Source organism: Leopardus geoffroyi, chromosome X, assembly GCF_018350155.1.
Source record: "Leopardus geoffroyi isolate Oge1 chromosome X, O.geoffroyi_Oge1_pat1.0, whole genome shotgun sequence".
NCBI lineage: Eukaryota > Metazoa > Chordata > Mammalia > Carnivora > Felidae > Leopardus > Leopardus geoffroyi.
In genome coordinates this window covers 111,579,127-111,600,431 of record NC_059343.1, presented here as the reverse complement: position 1 = coordinate 111,600,431, position 21,305 = coordinate 111,579,127, and the positions used below count along the sequence as shown (strand labels likewise).

The 21,305-nt window shown below is 42.5% G+C and overlaps 1 pseudogene; it reads left to right on the top strand.

Moving 5' to 3' along the window:
* Nucleotides 1-1,858: 1,858 nt before the first annotated feature.
* LOC123594460 lies at nucleotides 1,859-2,111 on the top strand (annotated as a pseudogene).
* Nucleotides 2,112-21,305: the final 19,194 nt, after the last annotated feature.

Here is a 21,305-nt window from a genome sequence, read left to right as displayed (position 1 = left end):
ATCAAATCATCGTGTTGTACACCTTAAACTTATACAGTGCTATATGCCAATTATGTCCCAATAAAACTGGAGAAATGAAAACAGAAATGAAATAGTGAGTAGTAATGTTAAGGGCAGATTTTGTGTGGTTTTTAGGTCTCAACAAATCTGCTTTCCTCGAGCCTGACAGTCTTCCGGTTCGCCCCCCACTGATGAACTAGTTCCCTTCTTCCTGTCTTCTTCCCTCCCTTCCTCTCCCACTCTCTTCCTCCCACAAATACGCCTTTATTCCAGGTAGAGTTGCCTGATAAAATACAGGATGCCCAGTTACATTTGAACAGCAGATAAACAACAAATATTTTGAGATCAGACGAGATCGGGCGCGTTCAGGGTGGTATGGCCGTAGACAAACAACAAATATTTTGTAGCATCAGTATGTCCCGTGCATATTCTGGGGATATACTTATGCTACAGAATATTGCTTAGCCGAAATTCAAATTTAATTTGTATTTTTCTTCGCTAAATTTGGCGATCCCAACCCTGGGGCAAGAGCGGTGCTGGAAGCTGGCTGGGTGTGGCTGGATGAAGAGCTCAGGGTCGCCTGGCAGTGAGGCGCCAGAGACTGGGGGCTGCAGCCCAGCCTGTGCCTCAAGGAAGACTCCCTCAGCATCCTCACCTTCTATGCTGCCTCTTTCATTCCATTCTTTCCGCTGGACACATCCAGCTGCAGGGTCTCCTTCTCTGGGAAGCCTTCCCTGATCTCTCCAGGGACAGCGGTGCTTTGTATTTACACATCTGTTAACACTTATCACACTATATACTTTACATTTTTCTGATGCATCAGGCTGTAAGCAATTAGAGATCAGAGCTATTTGTTGTTGTTGTTGTTGTTGATCTCTCTTTCCCAATTGCTTGACACGGTGCCTGACACAGAATAAGCACTCAATACATGTAAGATTTTTTTTTTTTTAATGAGTGATTTTATCTTTAGACCTTAGAAAAGTCACCTAATGTTTCTTTGCAACAGTTTGGCCAACATCTACAAGAAAGGGGCCTGATTAGACGACTTCTAGTGTCCTTTATGGATCCAGGAGTCCCAGGTTAAGTGGGGGGCTGGCAGAGCACAGGAAGTAACCCCATTTCTGTCGCTGGCTGCAGCAAATTGCTTAGAGCTCCAAGAGGCCGGTCGAGGGACACTGGTTAAAAAGGAGCACGTGTCAACTATACTTCAATCCAAATTTTTTACAAAGTGCTTTTTTAAAATTTTTATTTATTTTTATTTTTTTCATGTTTATTATTTTTGACAGAGACAGAGACCGAGAGCAAGCAGGGGAGGGGCAGAGAGAGAGGGAGACACAGAATCCGAAGCAGGCTCCAGGCTCCGAGCTGCCAGCACAGAGCCCCACACGGGGCTCGAACTCACAGACCACGAGATCATGACCTGAGCCGGAGTTGGTCACTAAACCGACTGAGCCACCCAGGAGTCCCACAAAGTGCTTTGGCTGAGGGTCACATTGAGCTGAGAGTTGCTTTGGGGGTGTCTTTAGGAAGGAGTCAGAACCATGGCAGAAGACATCAAGATCAAAATCAACAGAGGCGCCTGGGTGGCTCAGTCGGTTAAGCATCAGACTCTTGATTTCGGCTCAGGTCACGACCTCACGCATTGTGGAATCAGGCCCCGCATCAGGATCTGCGCTGGCAGCACGGAGCCTGCTTGGGATACTCTCTCTCCCCCTCTCTCTCTACCCCTCCCTTGCTTGCATGCACCTGTGCCTGTTCTCTCTCTCTCAAAATAATATTAATAATAAATAAAATAAGCAAATAATAACATAGTATTATATATAAATAATATACATCAATAACAATAAATAAACTTAAAAAAACGACCCAAATCAAGAACTACCAGACTACCCCTTTTGACAGCCGCTTCCCCAACCAGAACCAGACCAGGAAGTGCTGGCAGAACTCCCTGGACTTGCCCCACTGTGACAGGGCAATGACTGCCCAAAGGGATGCTATCTCTGCATGGGAGTGGTACCCGCGTGTGTTCAGGTCCCTCTGCCTCGCATCCTGGGTGTCAGTCAGCCTGGGATGACCGCCGGGCGGAAGGCACGTCCCGTGGGAAGATCTGAACCGGTTCCACCCCCCTCTCCTCTGCCCTCCATCCTTCTCCCAGGGCGGTGAAGGGGGACCTGGGCGCGTGGTGATCCCCACCCTGGGATCCTGAGTCATATAGCTCAACTAACCATAAGTACTTGTTGGGAAAGTGTAAGACTGTGTGTGTGTAAAAGAGCTGAATGGTCGGGCAAGAAGCCAGGGTGGAATTAGGACGTTGGCCAGGAAGAGGGACTTCAGGGTGATTGTTTTTTCAGTTTTGTTTTATGTTTTTAAACTGACCACCTTCTCTATGCCGGACAATGGAATGAGCTATTATACAAAATAGCCTCAAGCCCCTGTATGTGCTAAAATGTGTCTATATATTGCCCTTTATTATCCACACAGTTTCCAAAAAAAAAGTGCTTTAACTATGCATGTGGCTTAAAATCAACCAGAAAAATGCTTCATGCAAGTGGACTTTTTAAAGTATCAGTGGCTTAACAATTACTGCAGGGCTAGATGATCAAAAGAATCCTCAGAAATGCAACAGGATCCTCAGCACTAGAGAGGACTTCTAGATCTTTTTCATACCAACTTGAATGAATAGCAGCACTTCTTGCTGATTCCTTTCTAACCTCTTAACCCCCTGTCTTGAAGTTTTATTTTCATAAACCTCTGTGCTCTTTCCCTCCATCCCATCCCAGAGCTCACAAGTAGAATCCCTTCTTAGACCCACCTTTGAGGGGTTAGTAAAGAATAGCTTATGCTATCGAATAAGCTTCCTCTGTCCCGAGCACTGCTGTAAGTCCTTTCTGTGTATCAACTCAGTTAAAAGGAGGCGACACAATGTAAGTGTCAGCTCTGGAGCCAGACTGTCTGAGTTTGTGCTTCAGCTCTACCACTTCCTACCTGTTGACCTTGGACAAGTTGGTTAACTTCTCTGTCCCTCAAATCCGTCTATAAAAGGGGGACGCTGCTGCTGCTGCTACATCCTACCTTAGGGGGTTGTAAGAAGATTAAGATAAATTAACATCTGTAAAGTACTCAGAACAGTGATGGCATCCACTGAATATTATGTATGTGTATACGCACAGGCCTACACTTGTAATATACGCATCTCTCTCTCCATAATAAAATCTATATGTATATAGAAACTTACAACTCTATCAAGAAGATACTCTTGGGGCACCTGGATGGCTCAAGTCAGTTGAGCATCGGACTCTTGATTTTGGCTCAGGTCAGGATTCCCGGGTCATGGGATTGACTTCCGTGTTGGTGGGCATTGCGCTGAGCATGGAGTTGGCTTAAGATTCTCTCTTTTGCCCTCTGCCCGCCCCCCCCCCCCAAAAAAAGATGCTCTTATTTTTTTACAGATAAAAAAATTTTAGGGGCGCCTGGGTGGCTCAGTAAGTTAAGTGTCCAACTTCGGCTCAGGTCATGATCTCACAGCCTGTGAGTTTGAGCCCCACGTGGCGCTCTGTGCTGACAGCTCAGAGCCTGGAGCCTATTTCGAATTCGGTGTCTCTGGCTCTCTCTGCCCCTCCTCCGCTCACGTTCTGTTTCTCTCTGTCTCTCTCTGTCTCTCAAAAATAACCATTAAAAATAATTTTACAGATAAAAAAATGAAGGGTCAGGAAGGGCAAGTAGTTTTTTAAGGTCATGCAGCCTGCCCTCCTGACCACTACACAATACTGCTTCTGCTTTTGTTTTGTTTTAAATTAAAAAACTATTTATTTATTTATTTATTTATTTATTTATAAAGTAGTCTCCACACCCAATGTGGGGCTTGAATTCACAACCCTGAGATCAAGAGTTGCATGCTCTGTCGACTGAGCCAGCCAGGCGCCCCTTAAATAAACCTTCAAGTTAAAAAATAATTTTAACTTACAGAGATTTCTCATATACCTTACACCCAGCTTCCCCTGCTGTTAACATCTTACATAACCACCTACATTTGTCACAAGAAATTAATGTTGATAATATGTTACTGTTATTAAGTAAACTAGAGACGGCTAACTATTAATAGCTCTTAACTATAGATTGAATTTGCATTTCACCAGTTTCCCCACTAGTATCCTTTCCCTGTTCCAGCATCCAACCTCAAGATGACGCATTGCGTTTAACCACACTGCTTCTTTTTTTCCTTAATTCTAGTATAGTTAACATAGAGTGTTACATTAGTTTCAGGTGTACAATATAGTGATTCAACAATACTATACGTTACTCAGTGTTCATGATACACATACTCTGAGAGCCATACTGCTTCTTTCCTTTAAAAGATTTTTTTATTTTTACTTTTTATTATCTTTTGTTTTTTACAGTTTATTGATTTTGAGAGTGCACGAGTGCAGGGGAGGGGCAGAGACGGAGAGAGAGAGAGAGAGAGCGAGAATCTCAAGCAGGCTCCACACTGTCCGTGAGGAGCCGGATGCAGAGCTTGAACTCACGAACCGTGAGATCATGACCTGAGCCGAAATCAAAGAAGCTGTTGCTTAACTGACCGAGCCACCCGGGTGCCCCAAAGATGTGTAAGCAAGCTCTGTACCCAACACGGGGCTCAAACCCCTAACCCCGAGATCAAGAGTTTTATGCTCTACTGACTGAGCCAGCCAGGTGGCCCAGTCATATTGCTTCTTAATACCTATTGAGCAAGTTTGCTGGGTCAGGCCCCGTACTAGGTATTAGGGACAGAGAGATGAGTAAGAAACAGTTCCTGCCCCCAGGAAGCTCACAGACTGCTGGAGAGAGAGAGAGAGAAGCAAGGTCTTGGTTATAATAAAGGGTAGTCAGTGTGATTACACTTAAGCATGGAGGCTTGTGGGGGCACAGGCAAGAGGCACCTTATTCAGTCGGGGCCATCTAAGCTGAGACCTGAGGATGAGTAAGACTTAGCCGGGCAAGATCAGGGTGTGTGTGTGACTTGAGTGGAGGTCAGCACTGAAAACCATATTTGAGGTGGAGAAAACATCGTGTGCAAAGATCTAGAGGGGAGAGCATGAGTATGGCCATCTTCGGGACTGCTACATCTCCCAAGATCTCACCTCAAACTCTGAAACTCCCATCTGGACCACAACCTTCTACACTGGCTGTGACCATTTTTAGGCCTTCAGGTTCTTTCTATGCTTTGATGGTCCCCCCTCCCTCACACACACGGCCCCACTCTCTCAGCTGCACTCATGTCCCAAATGGCCTTATGTTCAGTCACATCAGGACTGAAGTCCCCTGGGCCAATCCCTGACCCTGGGAAAACCCCACACCTCCTACTTTCAATTAAAAGTCAGGCACTGGTTAATTTCGCTGTAACTTCCTCCTAATTTGGCCAAGCCTTGACTGTGTGAGATAGGACAGGACCTGAGCTTTGGAGTCGTGCAGACATGGGTTCGAATCCTAACTCTTCCACCTGCCATCTCTGTGGCCTTAGATAAGGTAGTCATCGTTTTATGAAATTTTTTAAAATTTGAGTGTAGTTGACACACACCGTTACGTTAGTTTCAGGTGTTCAACATAGTGATTCAACTTCTTTATACGTTATGTCATGGCTCCCCCCGAGTAGAGCTACCTTCTGTCAGCATACGATGCTATTACAATGCCGCTGACTATATTCTCTATGCTGTGCCTTTTATTCCCATGACTTACTCATCCCATAAGACGTTCACCATTTTAAATTTGTTTCCTCTTCTGTAAAATGGGAATGCTCACCTTATCCACTACCAAGACTGGTTGTGGAGATTTAAAATAATATAGGTGTACAAAAATGAGCTCAAAATGGATCGAGGACCTAAACGTAAGACCTCAAACAATCAAACTCTTAGAAGAAAACATGGGACAAAAGCTTCATTGGCAATGATTTCTTGGATATGACACCAAAGGCACAGGTAACAAAAGAGAAAAACAGACAAATTAGACTTCATGAAAATTTAAAATTTTAGTGCATCGAAAGAGTAAAAGAGAGCAAAAAGGCACAGAGTAAATTTATCCACAGAGTAAAAAGGGAACCCACAGAATGGGAGAAAATCTTTGAAGATCATATGTCTGATGTCCAGAATATATAGAGAACTTCTAAAACTCAACAACAAAAAAACCCAGCAACGCAACGCAAACATGGGCAAAGGACTTGAATAGATATTTCTCTAAAGAAAATATACAAATGGCCAATAAACACGTGAAAAGATGCTCAACATCACTAGTCATTAGGGAAGTGCAAATCAAAACTGCAATGAAATCCACTTCCTGCCCGTTAGGATGGCTACTATTAAAAAAAACAATAACCCAGAAAATAACAAGTGTGGGTGAGGATGTAGAGAAAAGGGAACACTTGTGCATGTTGGTGGGCCTGTGAAATATACAGCCACTGTGGAGAACGGCATGGGGGTTCCTCAAAAAATTAAAAATAGAATTACCATGTGATCCAGAAATTCCACTTCAGGGTATATACCCCAAATAGTGAAAGCAGGGCCTCGAAGAGATATTTGTACACTCATGCTCATAGCATTATTCACGATAGCCAAATCATGGAAGCAACCCGAGGGTTCATCAATGGATGAATGGATAAGAAAATGTGGTTGTAAAGGGAAAAACCGAGTCCTCTGCTCCAGTGTCTGTTTTTTACTCTAACATGCCTATCACACTCACAACACTTCTAACACCAGATGTGTGGGGGTTTTCCCCCGCCAAGCAATTCTCTAACACAGCCTGGTTGTCCTACAATTTAACTCAATTCTGACACTACCTACCAGGAAATAGCATCAGATCCCACAGCTTAAGGGCTCAGTCCAACGAAACTCTTCCCCCCACCCCCAAATTCAGATGCCAATTTTAACTACTAGGTCCTTAGTTTACTCACACTTCTGTCCAACATGGCTATAAATAGGAGGTTCCCATGACTCCTTCCCAGGGTTTGATTAATTTGCTAGAGTAGCTCACAGAAGTCAGGGAAATAACTTATGTTTGCAGTTTATTAAACAATATGGTAAACGATATGGATGAACAGTCAGATGAAGAGGTACGTAGGGTGAGGTCTGGGAGAGTTCTGAATGCAGGAGCTTCCGTCCCTGTGGAATTGGGGTGCATCGCCCTCACAGTACATGGATGTGTTCACCAACCTGGAAGCTCCCCAACCCCCCTAGTGTTGGGACTTTAAGGGAGGCTTCCTCACATAGGCACGATTGACCATTAACTCCATTTTCAGCCCCTCTCACTCCCCTGGAGAAGTGAAAATTCCAAGCTTCTATTCACGGCTTGATCTTTCTGGTGATCAGCCCCCATCCAGAAGCCCACCCAAAATTGCCTCCCTTGGACAAAAGATACTCCTATCACCCAGGAAATTCCAGGGGATTCAGGAGCTCTGTGTCAGGAACCAGGGGCAGAGACCAATATTTAAATCACAGTGGCGTATGCATACAATGGAATATTATTCAACCTTAAAAAGGAAGGAAATCTTGCCCTATGCTACAACGGATAGATCTTTTTTTAAATGTTTATTTTTGAGAGAGAGAGAAAGAGAGAGAGCAAGCGGAGGGGAGGGGCAGAGAGACAGGGAGAGAGAGAACCCCAATCCGGCCCTGTGCCGTCAGCACAGAGCCCGATGCGGGGCTTGAACCAACAAACTGCGAGATCATGCCCTGAGCCAAAACCAAAAGTTGGACGCTCAATCGCCTGAGCCACCCAGACACCCCATCTGTGATGGATGAATCTTGAGGATGTTATACTAAGTGAAATAAGCCAGTCACAAAAACACACATACAGTATGATTCCGTGTACGTGAGGCACTTAGAGTAGTCAAATTCACAGAGGCAGAAAGTATCATGGTGGTTGCCAGGAGCTGCGGGGAGGGGAGAATGGGGAGTTACGGTTTCATGGGGACAGAGCTTCAGTTTGGGAAGATGAAAAAGTTGTGGAGATGTGGTGGCGATGGCTGCACAGGAATGCAAGTGTACTTCATGCTGCTGTATCGTTCACCTCAAAGTGGTTAAGATGGTCAATTTTACATTACGTGTATTCTACCATGATAAAAAAAGAAAAAATACATAGGCAAAGTTCTTTTTTTTTTTAGGAGTTTTAAAAACGTAACCTCGGGGCGCCTGGGTGGCGCAGTCGGTTAAGCGTCCGACTTCAGCCAGGTCACGATCTCCCGGTCCGTGAGTTCGAACCCCGCATCGGGCTCTGGGCTGATGGCTCAGAGCTTGGAGCCTGTTTCCGATTCTGTGTCTCCCTCTCTCTCTGCCCCTCCCCCGTTCATGCTCTGTCTCTCTCTGTCCCAAAAATAAATAAACGTTGAAAAAAAAAATTAAAAAAAACGTAACCTCTACACCCAACATGCGCCTCGAACTCACAGCCCCGAGATCGAGAGTCCCACGCCCTATGGACTGAGCCAGCCAGGCTCCCTGGCAACATTCTTACTATGGTGCCACGTAACGGGTGCTGAGTAATAGGTAGCTTCCTTTATTATCAACCGCTTTTGTGTTTATCAGTAGGTGAATCTCCAGGGTTTTGTTTATAGGACCTACTCCAAACCTTTTCCCTTTCTTCAGCCTCCAATGCTCACTTTCTTCCCTTGCCTTCTCTGTTCTTGGGTCTCCTTTTACCTCTTTGACCGTCTCTTGCGTTGCCTTTACTGGTTCTTCTTCCTTCTCTTATTTCCTAAGTGTAGGTATGTCCTCAAGATCCCATGTTCAAAATTCTTCTTTTCCAGGGGCGCCTGGGTGGCTCAGTCGGTTAAGCATCCGACTCTTGATTTTGGCTCAGGTTGTGATCTCATGGTTCGTGAGACCAAGCCCTGCGTCGGGCTCTGCACTGACACTGTGGAGCCTGCTTGGGATTCTCTCTCTCTCCTTCTCTCTCTGCCCCTCCCCTGCTCTCCCTCTCAACATAAACAAAGAAACAAATTCCTCTTTTTCTTTAAAAAAAAATTTTTTTTTAACGTTTATTTATTTTTGAGACAGAGAGAGACAGAGCATGAATGGGGGAGGGTCAGAGAGAGAGGGAGACACAGAATCTGAAACAGGCTCCAGGCTCTGAGCAATCAGCCCAGAGCCCGACGCGGGGCTTGAACTCACGGACCGCGAGATCGTGACCTGAGCCGAAGTCAGACGCTTAACCGACTGAGCCACCCAGGCGCCCCTCCTCTTTTTCTTTATTATCTCTCTTAGTAATTTTTTTCAGGCTTATGTGAATGACAGTTTTTTGTTTTTTGTTTTTTTTTTTTAAGTAAGCTCTGTGCCCAACATGGGGCTTGAAGTCATGACCCTGAGATCAAGAGTCACATGTTCTACTGACTGGGCCAGCCAGGTGCCCCTTATGTGAATCACTTCCAAATGTGTATCTCTGATCTCAACTTTACACTTGAGCTCCAGACCTGATTTCCAGACTCCTCACTGACCGTCTTCACCTGGATGTTTTGAGGGCCCTGCACATCTATCTGCTAATGGCTTCTCTTCCAGTTCTCCTTCCCACCCCACCTCAAACCTGTCCTTCTGACTATTTCAGTTGTTAATGGCCTCACCCTCTTCTCAGACCCTAGGTTTAAACTCTCAACATCTTATGGTTCTAAGAACTGTCACGCAATCTCCACGTTTCTATTCTCACTGACGTCAACCAGTTTCCTACCTCGGCATCTTGCCATCCAGTAGAGACAATCCATATCCCTTTCTAGTGGGGAGGCTGTTTGAGTACCATCCTATCCAGAGTACTCCCTTTTCCTGATAACAAGATTGCCGGGACATACAATTCAGAAATTTGCTTGATGAGTAAGGATTTAAAACAAAGGGAGGGGAATAGTCCTGACGGATATTTTATTCCAGCTATGATGAAGCCCAAGGAACTGTCCCTGCTCTGCAGCAAGTGGTACTTAGATTCAGCCTTTCTCTCCCCCATGTGCTGTAAGACACACACTGCCGAGCCATGCTCTTGGAATACTTTTTTTTTCAGTGCTGAGTTCTATTAAGAAACATTACTGCATGCGTTAACACCATTGGCTAAGTGACCGTATAGTTGACAGTGCCCTTCCATTATGAGTTGATTCAATGAGTGGGCGTCTCAAAAAAGCAATCTGTTTTTTTAACGTTTATTTATTTATTTTTGAGAGAGAGCGAGAGAGCAAGGGAGGGACAGAAAGAAGGGGAGAGAGAAAATCCCAGGCAGGCTCCGAACTGTTAGCACAGAGCCCAATGTGGGGCTCGAATTCATGAACTGTGAGATCATGACCTGAGCCGAAATCCAGAGTTGGACACTTAACCAACTGAGCTACCCAGACGCCCCTTAAAAATGCGATCTTAATCCTAACCATAAATCCCATTTGGCCATTATACCCTAGGGAAAATTTGTACCTGTGTTCCAAAGACATTTACATGGGGCAAACTGCCCCAGACTGAAAACAATCCAAATATCCATCAGGAGCAGGATGGATGAATAAATTATGCCATATTCCATAAAATGGAATATCGACAACAAAGAGAATGACCTACACGTACACACAAGGTCACAAATAAATCTGAAAAACAATGTTGAATAAAGTAAGTCTGAGAACATATGCAATATAATTCCATTTCTATGGAGTTCAAAACCAGGCAAAACTAAGTAATATCATATTGGTTGGAGATAAATGCATATGTGACAACTGTAAAGATAAGCAAGGAATAATTAGCACAAAATTCAGGAGAGTTCTTGGAGCTTTTGAAGGTGGAGAGGAGCATAGTAGGCTGAGGAGGGGCTTCGAAGGCTTTAAAGGCATTGTTTTTTAATGCTGGATGGTGGGTCACAGGTTTTCATATCATTATTATTTAAACTGTGTATCTGCATTAAATACACTATTATATGTACAATATACAATTTAAAAAATGTATTTAAAGTAACATTATTTCCAAGTTCTTTGAGATGAGAGAATGACCTTTCCTTTAGCGAGATAGCTCTATTTTTTTTAATGTTTATTTTTGAGAGAGTGCACATGAGCAGGGAAGGGGGCAGAGAGAGAGGGGGACAGAGGATCCACAGCAGGCTCCGTGCCGATAGCAGAGAGCACCATGTGGGGCTCGAACCCATGAACCACGAGATCATGACCTGAGCCGAGATTGGATGAGGTTGGACGCTTAACCGACTGAGCCACCCGAGTGCCCCTAGCTAGATAGCTCTCGTCCACCTTCAAAACTCACTTCAAACCTCCTTCGGGAAGCCACCTCTGACTCCCCAGGTTTATTTAATGTGGAAAATTTCAAACATACACAGAAGTAAGGAAAATAATATAATGAGCCACCATGTAACCCCCCCCCCCCCCAGCTTCAACAGTTATCAACGTATAGCCAACCATGTTTCTTCTATACCCTGGCACACTCCCCTCCCCATACTGGATCATTGGAAAGCAAACCTCAGCCATCCTATTACTTCATTTGTAAACACTTTGGTAAGAGTCTCTAAAAGATAAGGACCCAGGGCACCTGGGTGGCTCAGTTCGTTGAGCTTCCGACTTCCGCTCAGGTCGTGATCTTGGTAGTTGGTGAGTTTGAGCCCTGGCTCGGGCTTTCTGCTGTTAGCATACAATCGGCTTTGGATCTGCTGTCCCCCATCCTCTGTCCCTCCCCTGCTCTCGCTCTCTCTCTCTCAAAAGAAAAATAAATAAATAAAACTCTAAAAAATTGAAACAATAAAAGATAAGGACCCTTTAAAAAGGGCCCAACCCCAATACCATTATCCACTTAAATTTGACAGACTCCTTAATATTAAATATCCAGATAGTGTTTAATTTTCCCATGTCCTATAGCTTTTGATTTGTTCAATTCAGGATCTAAACAAATTTCACACATCACAGTTGGTTGTTATGTTTTTTAAGTCTCTTTGAATCTAATGTTCTCCCACCCTCTTTTTTTTCTTGCAATTTATTTGCTGAAGAAAACCACATCTGATCAATTTCCTACATTCTGTATTTCTGGCTGATTCACCTGTCCTCCACTCATTTCCAAACCTCTCTACCTTTCCCTTTCCCACCATTTTCTATTTCCACCTATACATTTTTTTGGAGGGTAGATAGAACGGATGCCAAGAGCATAGAATGGAGGGAAGGGTCACCCCTATGCAGACCTCCACCCTAGCACTCCATACACTTGACTGGAATCATGAGGGTTTTTTTTTGTCTGTCTCCCTCCAGCACACCTCTTGGGGCTCAATACTGTCTCTTAGTTGATTTTTTATCCTCTGCTTTAGACAGAATTTTACACATAGTAGGTGCCAAAGAAATGTTTATTGAAAGGATGAATAATATTGCTCTCTTGTACTGCTTATGTGCTATACCCTCTTTTCCAACTTTGCACTAAGATTAAGACTTTGTAGAAACTTTGATTTCAACCCCCTGGGGTAAGGTATTATGCAAAATTCTTTTGATAGTTACTTTTCTTGATAAGTGTGACAAATTTCATTGTGAAGAGTGCTTTGTTTATTGTACTTTCCTTTCTTGCCCATTTCCTGAAACACCGTGGTCTTGATAAGCTTGTTTGAAAGTAAGCACAAAAGTTCCCTGCTCTGTAACTTGATTGGGGGGGGGGTCCCAGAAGCCTTGGCCTCAGGGGGAATTGTGGGTTAACGGCTTCTGAGTAATGCATTACTCACCACAGCTTCTTAGAAACTTCTGAAGCAAATTATTACTTTCTGAGATATCTTTGCTCTGTTCTTTGAATTCTACGGGTCATCCCCTCTTGTAGATTTTCCTCCTTTACTATATGAAAAACAATGTCTCCGAGAAAGCTAGGAACAAACTTCCTTTTCTGCACTCACTCTAGTATTTTCTCTTGATTTACAGTTGAGGTGTATGCAGTCTCCAGTGTACGTGGCTAAACCTCCTTTCTGTTAGCTCTGTAACAGGTACTTGAACCCATATTTATGATCTGTTTTACCTCATCACAAATACAAAATGTACTAACACCACCAAATAAGAAAACTTTCCTATATGCTATTGGATTTGATAATATTGTACTCCTTATCCGTCTAATCCTGTGAAAACCCCTGATGTCCTTAGAATTGTTTTAGAAATACTCCCCGTCTTCCTAATTCCAGGAAATGAATGTGGTTCATGGGACTTGCGATATTATTTTTATAAAATTGCTATGAACTGGCTAAATAATTCAAAATTCAACTGAACTAATCTAGCTGTAGCTCTGAATGTATAGGGTTTATGGAATTATGTTTGAAATGGTAGGTGATGAAGTCCCTTCCTCGGTATTTTTTTAATGCAGCACTTAGATAATGGTGAATTAAGATTTCCTGGAGAGCCAATTTTAAGCCATCAACTGACAGTGAAGGATGAACAAAGACTGGATGACATATTGAAATTATACCTGGCACATAAACTTGTATCAAACACTTCTAATCTGGCAAACAATGCCATGAGTGATGGCAAATGCAATCAAACAGAAACCTAGATCAATTATCTTAGAAAGATTGAAGTCAGCAGATAAAAATGGGACCATGGAGTCTTCTGAATTAACTAGCACCGAGAACATGAATCGGTCTTTCATCTTTTATTATTTCATCCTTTTCCTTTGAAGTAAACTTAAAAATAATCTTTTCGCCAACTCCTCAAAATGAAATATTCACTATATCACTCTTACTCCTTATTAAAAACTGGTATTAGTGTGCCTTTATACTGAAGACATCAAAGAAACTATGGAGTGTGCTCATATAAACATAAGGAAGCCTGAAGTATATTGCTTATTTTTCTATGGAATAAATGCAAAATCATGATACTTCCTTGTGCATTTACTGGAGTCTACTTGGATTTTCTGAGAGAAACTTCCCTTTCTCTTTTGATTCAATCCTCGTTGAATGGATGAAACATGTGGTAATTTGTTTCTAGCATCTTGAGATCAGCCCTACTTTTCATCCATGATAATACCCATCAAGCAGAGTACCGTACTATTTTAGTTTTTCCAATGGGTTTGGATTTTAATAGGTTTATTCCATTGCTAAGTAGTATCAAACTCTTCTATATATAATTGTGTGAGTACATCTGGATGTCATCTAGTCATTCCACATTTAAAAGTGTCTGAACATATCTTGTTACGTGTTGTAAACACCATTGATGGCCTGCCACTACCCCCTTTTCCATGGTAACAGAACCCCAATTTGTGCTGGTATGAGGCATCATGGGTTTTAAGAGAGACTGAGTCCCTTCCCAGCCCCCGTCCTTAACCTGGCTAAACCAGCCTTGGTAGTTTTTTTTTTTTTTTTAATTAACACTTTATTTTTTATTTTATCTTAGTTTTTAAAATGATTTTTTAGGGGCGCCCGGGTGGCGCAGTCGGTTAAGCGTCCGACTTCAGCCAGGTCACGATCTCGCGGTCCGTGAGTTCGAGCCCCGCGTCGGGCTCTGGGCTGATGGCTCAGAGCCTGGAGCCTGTTTCCGATTCTGTGTCTCCCTCTCTCTCTGCCCCTCCCCCGTTCATGCTCTGTCTCTCTCTGTCCCAAAAATAAATAAACGTTGAAAAAAAAATTTTTTTAATGATTTTTTATGTTTATTTATTTATTTTGAGGGAGACAGGGGGCACACGAGCAGGGGAGGGGCAGTGAGAGAGAGAGAGGGAGAGAGAATCCCAAGCAGGCTCCACCGGGTCAGCGCAGAGCCCGACGTGGGGCTTGAACTCATGAAACTGTGAGATCGTGACCCGAGCCGAAATCAAGAGCCAGTTGCTTAACCGACCGAGCCACCCTGGCACCCCCAAAACTTTATGGTTTAGAGCAGATTTAGATTCACAGCAAAATGGAGGAGAAAGGAAGAGATTTTCCATATGCCTCTCATCACCACACGTGCACGGCCTCCCCCATTATCAACAAACCACCCAGAGCGGCATATTTGTTGCAGTCGGTGAACTTACGTCATTGCCTCATCATCACCCAAAGTCCATAGTTTACGTGAATCTTCACTCTTGGTGGTGTGCCTTCTATGGGTTTGGACAAATGCATAATGACATATATTCACTGTCATGGCATCATGCAGAGTATTTTCACTGCCCTAAAAATCCTCTGTACTCTGCCTATTCATCCCTCCCTGTCCCCTTGGCAACCACTGATCATTCTGCTGTCTCCATAGTTTTCCCCTTTCCAGGATGTCATATAGTCGGAATCGTACTGTAAGTATCCTATTAAGATTGCTTCTTTCACTTAGTAATATGCGTTTAAGGTTCTCCCATGTCTTTTCATGGCTTCGATAGCTCATTTCTTTTTTTTTAATTAATTAATTTTGAGAGAGACAGAGTGTGAATGGGGGTGGGGCAGAGAGTGAGGGAGAGAGAGAAGGAACCCCAAGCGGACTCCATGCTGCCAGTGCAGGGCCCGACACAGGGCTCAAAGTCATGAAACTGTGAGATCATGACCTGAGCCAAACCCGAGGGTCAGACCCTTAATCGACTGAGCCACCCAGGCACCCCATAGCTCATTTCTTTTTAGTGCTACATAATATTCCATTTGCATGAACCACACTTTATCCATTCACCTACTGAAGGACATCCTGGTTACTTCCGGGTTTTGGCAATTATGAGTAAAGCTGTTATAAACTTCATGTGCAGGTTTTTGTGTGGACGTAAGTTTTAAGGTCCTTTGGGTAAGCACCAAGAGAAGTGACTGCTGGGTCATATGGCCAGAATATGTTTAGTTTTGTGAGAAACTGCCATAATGTCTTCCAAAGTGGCTACACCATTTTGCAGTCCCATTAGCAGTGAATGAAAATTCCTCCATATGCCCACCAGCATTTGGTGGTGTCATGGTTCTGGATTTTGGCCATCCTAATTGGGATCTAGTGGTATCTCGTTGCTGGGTTTTTTTTTCTTTTAATTTTTTTAACATCTATTTATTTTTGAGAGACAGAGACAGCGTGTGAGTGGAGGAGGGGCAGAGAGAGAGGGAGACATGGAATCCGAAGCAGGCTCCCGGCTCTGAGCTGTCAGCACAGAGCCCGACGCGGGGCTCGAACTCACAGACGGTGAGATCGTGACCTGAGCCGAAGTCGGACGCTCAACCGACAGAGCCACCCAGGCGCCCTGCTCATTGCTGTTTTAATTTGCATTGCCCTTGTGATACGGTGTGAAGCATCTTTTCCTATGCTTATTTTCCATCTATGTATCTTCTTTGCTGAGCTGTCTGTTAAGGTCTTTGGCTTATTTTTCAATCAGGTTGCTTGTTTTCCTTTGGTTGAGTTTTAAGTGCTCTTTGTATATTTTGGGTAATAGTCCTTTGTCAGATGTGTCGTTTGCAAATATTTTCTCTCAGTCTGCAGCCACGGTAATTTCGCTACCCTCATTGATGCCTGGCTTAGGCACAGATATTTAATTTTGGTACCGACACATGTGGATGTCCTCTCTTCTGGCCTTTGGAAGTCGCTGTTTGGGGACGTGCTACCTGGGGCTGTTGGAATCATTCTGCAGCTATGAGGAGAATAGGAGACAAACAGAGCCTCAGAGTGGAAAAATGGAAAGACTATGAACCCCTGGTAGTATTGTCGAGCCAGTGAATTACCCAAACTGCCTTATCTCAGTTCTCCTTGTCATACAGCTTAATAAACTCACAGTTGTTGGGTTGCTTTCTTTTACTTGCATCCAGGCATTCTGGCTGACATACTACCTAAAGCGGATGGTTCCTATAAAGCATTAGGTGACATCACTCTGATTCCTGACACTACACAGATTCAGCTCCGTTAGGGCTGAATGTCAACATGAAATAATTAGAACTGGTTTCTACAGTATGTCTTTCTTTTGTCATCACTCTTACTTTATTAATAAGAATGTGTCATTATAAAAGCAATAGTTATAGACAATTAGGAAAAGTCTTTATATTTCCTTTTTCTTTTTGAAAATGCAGAATTATTGGGGGAGGTGTGCTCATTAAATTTGCAATGACACAGAGATAGGAGAGCACCATATGACAGTTAAGATTCAGAAATATTTCAGCAAGCTATAATGATGAGCCCGAACCAGCAAGATGAAATGTAATAGAAATGTACATTTTTGCATTTAGGTTTGAGATGAGAACTGCGGCTGCTCAGGATGAGAGTTAAAGGCTGTTTATAAGAAAAGTATCTGGGGGGTTTCAGTTAAGCGCAAATTCCCTAAGTGCCAAGATTAGAACAGGGCAAACAAAAATTACTAAAAGTGTAATTATAGAAATCCTTCCTTCCAGGGCGCCTGGGTGGCGCAGTCGGTTAAGCGTCCGACTTCAGCCAGGTCACGATCTCGCGGTCCGTGAGTTCGAGCCCCGCGTCGGGCTCTGGGCTGATGGCTCAGAGCCTGGAGCCTGTTTCCGATTCTGTGTCTCCCTCTCTCTCTGCCCCTCCCCCGTTCATGCTCTGTCTCTCTCTGTCCCAAAAATAAATAAACGTTGAAAAAAAAAATTAAAAAAAAAAAAAAAAAAGAAATCCTTCCTTCCTTCAATGAGTATGTATTAAACATGTATTCAGCAAATGCATATTGGCAGCTGGTTCCAAGCTTTGGACTTCAACTGATTTCAGCTTGGACTGTGTGATCTTAGGGAAGTTACTTTACTTCTCTGTGTCTCAGTTTTCCTAACTGTCAAATATGACTGATTACAGTGTATGGTGACAGAGCCAAAATAAGGATATAGTCAAAATACTTACTAGCAATATTTTTTAGTGTGTGGCCTTGCAGTAGATCAATTGTGGTAATTTATGCACAATAATCTGTTTTGTTCCTTTTATACCTGGAGAACTTTATTTTTATACCGTATTTTGACGCACACTGAGACCAGGGAAGGACCAGGCGAGCATGAAAAGAGGATCTCTGGAAATGGTATCACATGAGGAATCCTTTCAGGAATTAAACGTTTGATCTGAAGAGACCAGACTTCATATGTTTAAACAGGAGCCATATGAATCGGGTAATGTAGTTGTTTAGCGTTGCTACAAAGGGAACCTTGGACACAACAAGGAGAGGCAGAATTCAGCTCAATATACTGAAAACGTTAACTATGATTGTTCTGCGATAATTGCATGGCCTAATTGGAACAGTGGTGACCTCTCTGTCACTCTTGTAAGGACTTGGGCAGAAGCCAGACGGGCATCTGTCGGGGAGGAGGTGGGGAATTCAGTGAGTCCAGAAGTTGTATATTTGACTTGGGCTCCTTTGAGCAGCAAGGTTCCGATTGAATTTTTCACCTGTGTATCCTTGGAAGGTTTTTTAACCTACAAGGAATATTAACACACCATCAGGGAAACTATTGTCTCACCTATTTTGCAGAGTCAAAAATTTCAGAATTCAAATGTCCTTTAGAGACTAAATAGATGTATTTCTCAAATACTGGTCTATGAATTGGTAAGAGAGTTGAAAGACAAATTATTCTTCTTTGTATTAAGTTTTCTTCCATTGTAAGAGTAATATAAACACATTAAATAAAATGGTAAAAAGAGAAAGGAAGGGAAAATCAGTTTGGCTACATCATTTTTATGCATAGTTTTAATATATAACTCGTATTTCATATATATAGAAATAAGTATCAACATAATTATATATAATTATATATTTGTATATATAAAATACAATATATAAAAATATATAATATATATAAATATATAATATAAATACAATACTATATGTATGTGTGTATGTGTGTGTGTGTGTATATATATATATATATATATATATATATATAAATGTTTTTCGCTATTTTCAGTATATAAGGGTTGTACTAGTTTGCTGGGGCTGCTGTAATAAAAAACCACACCACACACTGGGCAGTTTAAACAGCAAAAATGTACTGTCTTACAGCTCAGGAGGCCAGAAGTCTGAAATCAAGGTGTCGGCAGGGTATACTCTTTCTGAGAGTGGCGAGGAAGAATCTGTTCCAGGCCTCTCCTCTAGATTCTGGTGGTTTGCTGGCCACCTTTGGCCTTCCTTGTTTCTGCTGCATTACCCCAATCTGTGCCTTCATCATCACATGGCCTTCTCCCTGTGTGCATGTCTGTCCCCAAACTCCCCCTTTTCATAAGGACAACAATCACATCGGATTAGGGACCCACCCTACTCCAGCATGATCTCATCCTAACTTAATGAATCACATCTGCAATGACCCTATTCCCATATAAGGTCACATTACGAGGTACTGGGGGTGAGGACATCAATGTACGAATTGGGGGGGTACACAATTCAACCCATAAGCAGGATCAAACCAATTTACAGCGCCATCGGCAATGTGTAAGAGTGCTTGTTTTTCCGTATCCTCAATGACGTTAGGTTTCATTTTAAAAAGTAATATTTTTGCCAACTAGGTGAAGGATAGCACCATAGTGATGTTTTAATAGATATTCCTTTCCTAGTGAGAGTGAATGGTTTCTGTTGGCTTGTTAGTTGAACGTCTTCTTTTGTGAAATGTCTGTTTATGTCTACTGCCTCTATTTTTTTTAAATTAGGAAAGTAATACATTACAAAAGATTTGAAAAACAGAGAAAATAAAAACCACCCATAATGCCACTACAGTGTATTATAATATGGAAATGGGTTAATACACAATGTACTAGAAGAGCACATACTTCAATTATTATGAATTCAGAACCAGGCTTCTGGTATTAGACAAATAAAAGCTTTCCCCCCTTAAGGATATGCTACCTGGCCATTATTGGGGTACAAAATGAGAGGACTCCTGGTTGTCAGAAAGTTAAAATTACGTTTCTATACCAGGGCCTATCTTTGAGCATCTTACATGTCCAATACCTGTTGAATGAATTCATAATCTAGTTATTAGACTTAATTTTTATTCATTATTTTGCTGAGACAAGTCAGTTTTCAAAAGTTTCTTCATCCTGGGCTACACGCGTGAAATACCTTAAGGCTATCGTAATGTACATAAGTCATACATTTAAGAACCAGCATCTTACTAGGCCAAATAGAAGTTGAACCAGTATAAGATCTACCATTTAAAACATATATTTAATAAGTCATAAGTGAAAAAAGGTCTTACAAAGTACTTTTTTAAAAAATTAGGCTTCCTGCCCAGTGTGGAGCCCATTGAGGGGCTGGAACACGCAACCCTGAGATCAAGACCTGAGCTGAGATCAAGAGTTGGACAATTGACTTCAGCCAGGTCACGATCTCGCGGTCCGTGAGTTCGAGCCCCGCGTCAGGCTCTGGGCTGATGGCTCAGAGCCTGGAGCCTCCTTCCGATTCTGTGTCTCCCTCTCTCTCTGCCCCTCCCCCGTTCATGCTCTGTCTCTCTCTGTCCCAAAAATAAATAAACGTTGAAAAAAAAAAAAGAGTTGGACAATTAACCAACTGAGCCACCTGGGTGTCCATACAAAGTATCTCTCAGAGTAAACTTATGTATATCAAAAAATACGGTTTCACAAAAACAAATCTGTTCTGTGGAAAATTCCCAACATGGAATCCTTTTGTTTCCTTTGCAAAGGAAAAAATTCATGTTAGAGCCAAGAGACGTTACAACTTATCATTTGTCCATCGTCTGAAATAAGTTGAGCTAAAAGAAATATCTGATGGTGTCTGTAATGTTACAGGTGCATATTGGTAATATACACCAATTATCTATTTTTCTATTTTGTATCCTTCCTCTTATTTCTTTGGTAATATTTTGCCCATATTGTTACTCATATTTCAGTCTTTGTAATTAAAGTGCAAAGACTGGCCTCAAAATGAAACTCAAAGGTTTCATATCTAAAAAAAAAAAAAAAAAGTTGAAGCACCTGGGTGGCTTAGTCGGTTATGTGTCCGACTTTGGCTCAGGTCATGATCTCACGGTTCATGGGTTTGAGCCCCGCATCGGGCTCTCTGCTGTCAGCATGGAGCCTGCTTTTGGGTCCTCTGTCCCCCTCTCTCCTTGCCCCTCACCCATTCTCTGTCTCTGTCTCTCTCAAATATAAAAAATAAAAACATACAAAAAACCTGTTTAAAAAGTTGTATAAAAAATAGAGCTCCTCAAAATGTGTGGTGAAACTCTTTTCTAAAAATTTCCAATTCGTTTATAAAAATTAACTATTAGAAGAATACTTTTAAAAATCACCAAGGCATAGAGAGTAAAAATCCAAAAATTTAAAAGCTTCTGTAGACATGAAAACTAACTTGCCAAATTTCTATAAATTTTTTTTAATTTTTTAAATGTTTATTTATTTTTGACAGAGAGAGAGAGACAGAGCACGAGCAGGGGAGGGGCAGAGAGAGAGGGAGACACAGAATCTGAAGTGGGCTTCAGGCTTCGAGCTGTCAGCACAGAGCCAGACGCAGGGCTCGAACTCACAG